The following is a 7,990-nucleotide window of genomic DNA, read 5'->3' as shown; positions in this document are numbered from 1 at the left end:
TCCAGGACAATTATATCAAGAGGTGAAAATAATGAGAAGATTTGGTGCTATTAACAGACCCATCAATCCTTCAAAAATGGAGACTGGAAGGCTACTTCAATATGATACAACAACACAAGAATTCTTTGATGACTCTGAAGCAAAGAAGTGAAAAATGACATGGCAAAGGAAGAAAGCAAGAATAAGATTGAAGAAATATGGACATACTTAAGAGGCCTGAAATAGAAAATACTAAAATAGATAGGATTGTATTTGGATTACAAGAGATTGTTTTGATGAGTAGATAAAAATACTGATAAATTAAAAAAACACAGATGCATGAATACTAACATTGAAATATTGAGCTGTTTAAATGAAATGGATTAAGATGTATATATGTTAAGAATGATAGAATGTAACTAATATAATTGGATGCAGTGATATGAAAGGATGTATTAAATGTTGAAATTTGAGAAATTTTGGTTAATTTTCAATATGTGGAAACTATAAATGAGAAATAAGAATATTATATTGTCCACCTCCTCTTTCTCCTCCTTGCAATTGGTATCTTATGACTACCATTCTTATATTGTATTACTAACTTGTTGATATGGAAATGAGATAAATAATAAGTGTATTTACATTACTAGGTATCAGAGAAAAATGTGTAAAGGTCAGGGAGGTCACCCAGAAATATGAAAATGAGAAACTTTAAATGTTTAATTTTAATATCAATGTAAAATTAAAGCTGGAAAAATATATAAGGTGTTTGATGTCTTAAAGATGGAATGTTAAAATATAAAAAATACAAAAGTATTGACAAATATAAGAAAACTATGAAATGACTGATGGATAGCAATGAGAAGTATGTTAATTTAGATAAGAGACAATATGTATTAAAGGAAACAAGAGAGAGGAAATACTGGTTACAACAATTTGGAGATTTGTAATAATAAGTATTTGTTTGAAATGGAACTATTGTAACCCAGATACCACGTTGCTTTTTAAAGATACTATTGTAATATTGGAAAATCAATTTAAAAAAATCTATTAAAAAGTGTTAGTCAATGAATGCCCACAAACACAGATGGATTAAACCCTAAATATATGGAAAGAAGAAGTAGACAATATCAGATATTTCTCTGATTTTTTTTAATTAAGAAAGTGTTTTGCCAATGGTTAACCCAATAATTATATGACTTTTTTAAAAACAAACTAGTTTTATTTGTAAGTCACATCAATGTTTATTCCTGAGCCATTAGTTTCTGCTTCTTCAATTTCCTTTGGGATATCTTCTTCAATTATACGACTTTCTATTCAATTGTGTGGTTACTCAAATTGTGAATGATGCATTGTCTCTAAACTGCAGTTTCTAAGAATCTGAATGGCAATAGAAAGAAAGTATGTGAAATTGGTAAAGGCAGATAAACATAGGTTGGCCCTGAATTGCTCTGAAATTTCCTTGTAGATGAAATGGCTTGTGTTATATTAGGAGACATCAATGTAACAAAAGCAGACACAACCAGAAGATTTCAGAAAATTAGCTATTCTTCAGTGCAATCCTAAAAAAAAATCTCTTTGGAAATAAATTTCACTAGTTTAAGTTAGACTTTACCTAACTATGTGACCTCTGATAGCAACCAGATAATGGCATAATGTTCTATTAGAACATTCTAAAGAGATCATGTAGTAAATATATTTGTATGCCTATCTGCTCAATAATTTAGACTTTGGGACGGCCAGATCTGGCTTTTAACCCAGTTTTGTGTTTTGAAATGGGTGGCCAAACAAACTTTTAGATAGATAGATGGACGGACGGACGGACAGACAGACAGACAGAAGTTAGAGCTAGGCACAATGGTCTATTGAATTTCACCAAATATATATGATAAAAACTAAATAAATAACTTTCTGAAATTTCTCTAGTGGAAGGTAAAATTCTCCATATTTTAGCAAGTAAGATTTTTTCCTTTAATGATGTCAGGAACATTATTTCTATAGGGAAAAAAGAGTTGAGAGTTCCCTCTAGATGTTTTCCTTTAGGAATTATCAAATTCTAAGAAATTGCAACCAACCTATCAAAACCTTGGAGATATAATGCAATAAAAGAAAGGTTATTTTCTCCCATAACTCTTGGCTACTACTAAAATTACAAACATTTTAGTAATTCCAAAATAATAATAAGATTTGAGGCAACAAATAGCACTCCTGCTAGGAAAGCTGTGCCCCATCCTGATGAGCAAGTGCTAAGCTTTGATAACACCTCTGTCCAGAAGACACTGCAGAAAGTTAATATTCAGAAAGCAGCAGACCCAGATAACATCCCTGGATGTGTCCTTAGGGAATGCACAGATGAGCTGGCTTGTGTACTCACAGATATTTTCAATCTCTCATTGCAGCATGCAGTGGTCCATAGTGCTTTAAGATGGCCATCATCTTGCCAGTGCCAAAAAAGTCCACAATTACAGGCCTCAATGATTACTGTCTGGTTGCACTGACATCCACCATTATGAAATGCTTTGAGAAGCTGATAAAAGACATTATTGAATCCAGCCTCCCACCAGCATTTGACCCGCCTCAGTTTGTATACTGACCAAATAGCTCTACGGAGGATGCTATTTCTTCCATTCTCCATATGAGCTTGAAGCACTTAGAAGAAAGACATACTCACATGCATTTGTTTTTTTTCGACTTCAGTTCAGCATTTAACACAATCATTCCCCAATATCTAGTAGACACACTAAGCTTAAATACACCTTTGTGCAACTAGATTCTTGATTTTCTTACCAACAGGCCCCAATATGTTGAATTGGAACAAATACCTGTAATACTATATTCCTGAGCACAGGTTCTTGTCAGGGCTGTGTCCTAAGTCTGCTGCTGTTCACCCTGTTGACCCATGACTGTTGTGCTAGGTTTGTTGTTGTTGTTAGCTGCAAAGTCGTGTCCGGCCCATCGCGACCCTATGGACAACATTCCTCCAGGCCTTCCTGTCCTCTACCATCTTGTGCTAGGTTTACTACCAACCATATTGTGAAGTTCGCAGATGATACAACAGTAGTGGGCCTTATTCATGATAACAAGGTGGAAGCTTACTGCAAGGAGGTTGAGGGGTTGGTGAACTGGTGCAAGGAAAACAGCCTAGTTTTAAATACCAGAAAAACCAAAGAGATCATTGTCGATTTCAGAAAAGCTAGGCACATTTTCTGCATCGCATGAGAAAAACACATCTTCCTTCCCTATGTGTGTGACCAGCCATACGCTAAATAAATAATCCTTCCCTATCTTGACCACTTTCTACAGGGGAACAATTGAGAGCATCCTGTCATAAGCATCATAGTCTGGTTTGGACGCATCACTGTTTCAGACAGGAAGGCATTGCATAGAGTGGTGAGGATGGCCAAAAAGTTCATTGGAAGTTCCCTCCCCTCCATCCATGTCATAGCTCAGAAGCTATTCCAATTGCTGCTGGGGACATCTTATAGCAGAGTTTGGTACAGCAAGTAAATACTTTTGTTAAAGAAACCTGCTCACAGCCTAGATCAGGGCTTTTCAACCAGTGGTATGGGTACTACCTGTGGTACATTGGCACCTGGCAGGTGGTATGTGACCATCCTAGAAAAGTGGTAGCAGGGGAGGGGAATTAGCTGAACCAGTGGCAGCCCTGCACAAGCCTGAGCAAGAGATGGCTGGAGCTGCAGGGCTGTCAGGGCTCAGCGGAAGTGCCAGGATCAGTATTCTTCAGGGCTGTCAGGGTTCAGTAGAAGTGCCAGGATCAGCACCAGGCTCCAGCTTGGCGCTGATCCTGATGCTTCTGCTGAACCCAGAAGATGCACCAATTAGCTGGAATGTTGCAGCACCTCCAGGGTTTTGTGATTTACATTCAGATGTTTGGAAAATGATTTATATTTATGATGGTCACAGTGTCCCAGGGTCATGTGAAGTGATCAAAATCTGCTGCAATCACCCAGCCAGGGGGAAAAAATAAAAACCAAACACCCCCCCCACCCCACCCTCACTGCCAATCCTCAACAGAAATGCTCACAACAATGAAAACCTCAGACAGGAGGAAGAGCACCACTGGGCTGGATCCTAAAGTCTCAACTAATGGGCTAAAGGGAGATTCCTAGATGGAGGGAAATAAGATTACTAGATTAAATGAAAAATAAATAAATAAGGGATTAATTGGTTTAATACCCAGTATTTAGATTTGTAAGAGAAATGAAAATTAACTATCAGGAATTAGCTTTCAGCTATTGTTTAGCCCAGATAATATAGATGACAGATTTGAGGCAATAAAGGATACTCTATTAGTAAGTTGTGATATACTAGGAGGAGAAATATAAAATGTTTATGAAATAAGGCAAGAATATATGTAAGTAAGTAATATATGTGTATTTTAGATATTATAACTTTTATGTAGTGAAATAAAGTAAATTTGGACTACCCAAAACTTAAATATTATGGATATTAAAGGTTAAATTGGAATACTGTAATTAAAAATTAGGTAAAACTTAAAAGCAGGACATGGATATGTATAAGCAAAAAATATATTGATGAATATTTTAACTGAGTTTGTTATAATGAGAAATTTACTAGCTTAAATGAGGTCTAGCAAATGTTAAGGGAAATAGAGAAGGAATTTTTGATGATGTAACCTGAAATATGCACTAAATATTTTGTTATTGATCCACTGATTACCCAGTCACCACGCTGCTTTCCGAATACTTACATGTAAAATTGTAAAACACTTTACAAAAATTGTAAAATTTGTTATAAAAAAAGATTATCTGGGACCCTACACTTCACAACCTCTTTTCCTTGTTACCTTCTGGGAGGAGGCTTCGTGGTATCCACAGCAGAAACTCCAAATTCAGCCATAGTTTCATTCCATACTGCATTAACCTTGTGAATTCTCAAACTTCCTCCTTCTGTTATATATTCAAGATGGACAGTATTTAATATTTATTTGTTATGTATATGTAGGGATGTGGGTCTATACATGTGTGTCATGTATGTGTTCCACTTTGAGAGCAGGCAACTAAATTTCATTTTTTATGTGTGCTGTTGTGCCCACAGTAAAAAAAAAGGACAATAAAGATGATCTTATTTTGTCTTGTCTTGTCTTGTCTTGTCTTGTCTTGCCTTGCCTTGCCTTACCTTACCTTACCTTACCTTACCTTACCTTACCTTACCTTACCTTACCATATCTTATCTTATCTTATCTTATCTTATCTTATCTTATCTTATCTTATCTTATCTTATCTTATCTTATCTTATCTTATCTTATCTCATCTCATCTCATCTCATCTCATCTCATCTCATCTCACCTCACCTCACCTCACCTCACCTCACCTCACCTCACCTCACCTCATCTCATCTTACCTTACCTTACCTTACCTTACCTTACCTTACCTTACCTTACCTTATCTTACCTTACCTTACCTTACCTTACCTTACCTTACCTTATCTTCTTATCTTATCTTATCTTATCTTATCTTATCTTATCTTATCTTATCTTATCTTATCTTATCTTATCTTATCTTATCTTATCTTATCTTATCTTATCTTATCTTATCTTATCTTAATCTACATTTGTCAGTTATTTGTACTGTAGACTATATTACTCTGAAGGCTGGATGTTATTCTTGCTGAAATGTGGAACATCAACAGTTTCTTCATAGTATTCATTTTTAATATATTTCTGTGGGAGGGAAAAAGGAGAAAAGTCAGGGACAGAGCAATCTTTTTTTAAAAAAAAAATATATCCTCCAAGAGCAGATGTATAAAACAATTTTTTTCTTTTCATGAAAAATGTGTATTTTGAATTGTAGAAAGTAATAAAAAAATCAGTTATTTTGAATACATAATGTTGCTGAAGGTTTTTCCACCCTTTACTGTGATCATATTGTAACAACGGTACTGACAAATGATATTATATCTGTTATTTATCACTGCAATGCACCCACCAAGGTGGTATAAGCTTGTTCAATACAGGAAGGAAGGAAGGAAGGAAGGAAGGAAGGAAGGAAGGAAGGAAGGAAGGAAGGAAGGAAGGAAGGAAGGAAGGAGGTTATGCTTATTGGTGTTTTAGAATTTAAGAGATAAGACGAAATTATTTCAATCCTTTTTCTTCAAAAACCCTACCAACTAAGAGGATGTTATTGGTTTTATTTATTAAATATATGTACTACCCATCTCACCATAAACTGACTCTGGACAGCTTACAAAATGATAAAAAGATAAATGTAAAAATGGTTAAAATGAATAAAACTTCAATTCAGTCATTCAGTCAGTGCTAACTATTCAAGACCCATGGATAACATTTTGTCAAGATTTTCTGCCAGGAATTGCTTTTTAAAATTCTTATTAGCTCAAGCTTGAGATATCAACAATAGCATCCAGCTATCTTACATGTTATTTTATAGGGTCTTCTAATAATAAACAATTATTGTATTTTATGTCCTAAATATTTCAGCTTTAGCTACATTCAGTACTTCATTCAGGAGTTCTACACTGTAGTTTTGTTCTATATTCTACCCCTTATCATACACTACATAAAAACTGCAGCTATATATTGGCCCTGAACACTTTATAAGCTAATATTTTTTCTAGTTCTCACCAACCTGTAATTTACACACACACACACACACACACACACAAACACACACACACACTCCTTTTGGTTTTATTGACTAGCATGTACCAGTTTGCTACTTTCCTTAGACTGGTGAACTTCTTCTGAAATACAAACCTTTCTGTTTCAAACATTCGATATATCATCATTAGCAATAAGTTAGTCAGCTCTCTACTTGTTCCTATCTAAAAATATCTGATAAGCAAGGAAAAGGAAAAAAAAGAAAAACCTTTGGTAAGCACAACAAGATTGATCATTTTGTTGGTTAAATGCCTGTCTTAGTGAAAATAGCTCATGGAGATACACATCAAGCCAAAATGTGCATGTCTGTTTCTTGTCTATTTACTTTGGTCTTACCACTTCTATTAATTCTTATGTCATACACTCACATTGTGTATTCCATCTTTGGCAAAGGTTCTCTGTTGGGGAAGCATAAGGCCATCTCCACATGCTCTTCTCATATGATAGTAGTTTCACTTTTTTTTGGATCAGTCTTTTCAATATATATGCAACCAAAATCCAGCACTTCAAAGGAATATGTGAAGGTGGCTTCTGTGTTTTATGTCATTATTAGTCCAACATTCAACCCTCTCATATATAGTGTGCCAAATAAAGAGATGACTCAGGCCCTGAGGAAATTAATGTATAAAGTTGGAGATATTCACTAATACTGTGAAATGTGGATGGCTAGAGCAGAGGTGTCTAACTGCTTGCCCACAGGCTGGATGAGTCCTGCCGAAACCACACCTACCCCAGCTCTGGCAATGGGAAAAAAAGACACGATACGTCACAACATGTCACACGACAAGAAGAGTTTGACACCTCTGACCTAGAGGGATCTGTAACTTTCTAGGATGTGTCCACATTGTTTTGGGTATAAAACAATATAAGTCTGGGACTGTTTATTTGAGGAGAAAATATTCTAGATGCTTTTCTAAAACAGTTTGCATAAAAATACATGTCAATTCACAAAACAGGTGACTTGGAGATGTGACCTAACAGAAAGGTCCAACTATCTCTATCTCTATCTCTCTGCTGTGAACTTCAACTAAAGCATTACAGGGTTGTAAAAAGGGAGTTTTTAGTGTATAGCCTCATATAGTGATGTACTTCATAGCATACTAGCTGCCATTTTATATGTCTATATCTTAATTATGCAATTAAAATCAAAAATAAATTGAGACGAGACTAGAAATCTAGTAATAGCCAAGGAAGATTTCTCTGGCTATTATTGTGTCTCTTCTTGCACTAGATAGAATTTGATAATTATTGATAATTTGTTTATATAGCAATCAACCTAATTAATGTATGCAAGAGGAAGGAAGACCTCTGCAAAATGTTCTGAATTAAGAATATGGCACAAGAAATGAAAAA

The sequence above is a fragment of the Vipera berus genome, assembly GCF_964194415.1.
Source record: "Vipera berus genome assembly, chromosome: Z".
NCBI lineage: Eukaryota > Metazoa > Chordata > Lepidosauria > Squamata > Viperidae > Vipera > Vipera berus.
Note: the sequence above shows the minus strand (reverse complement) of the source record.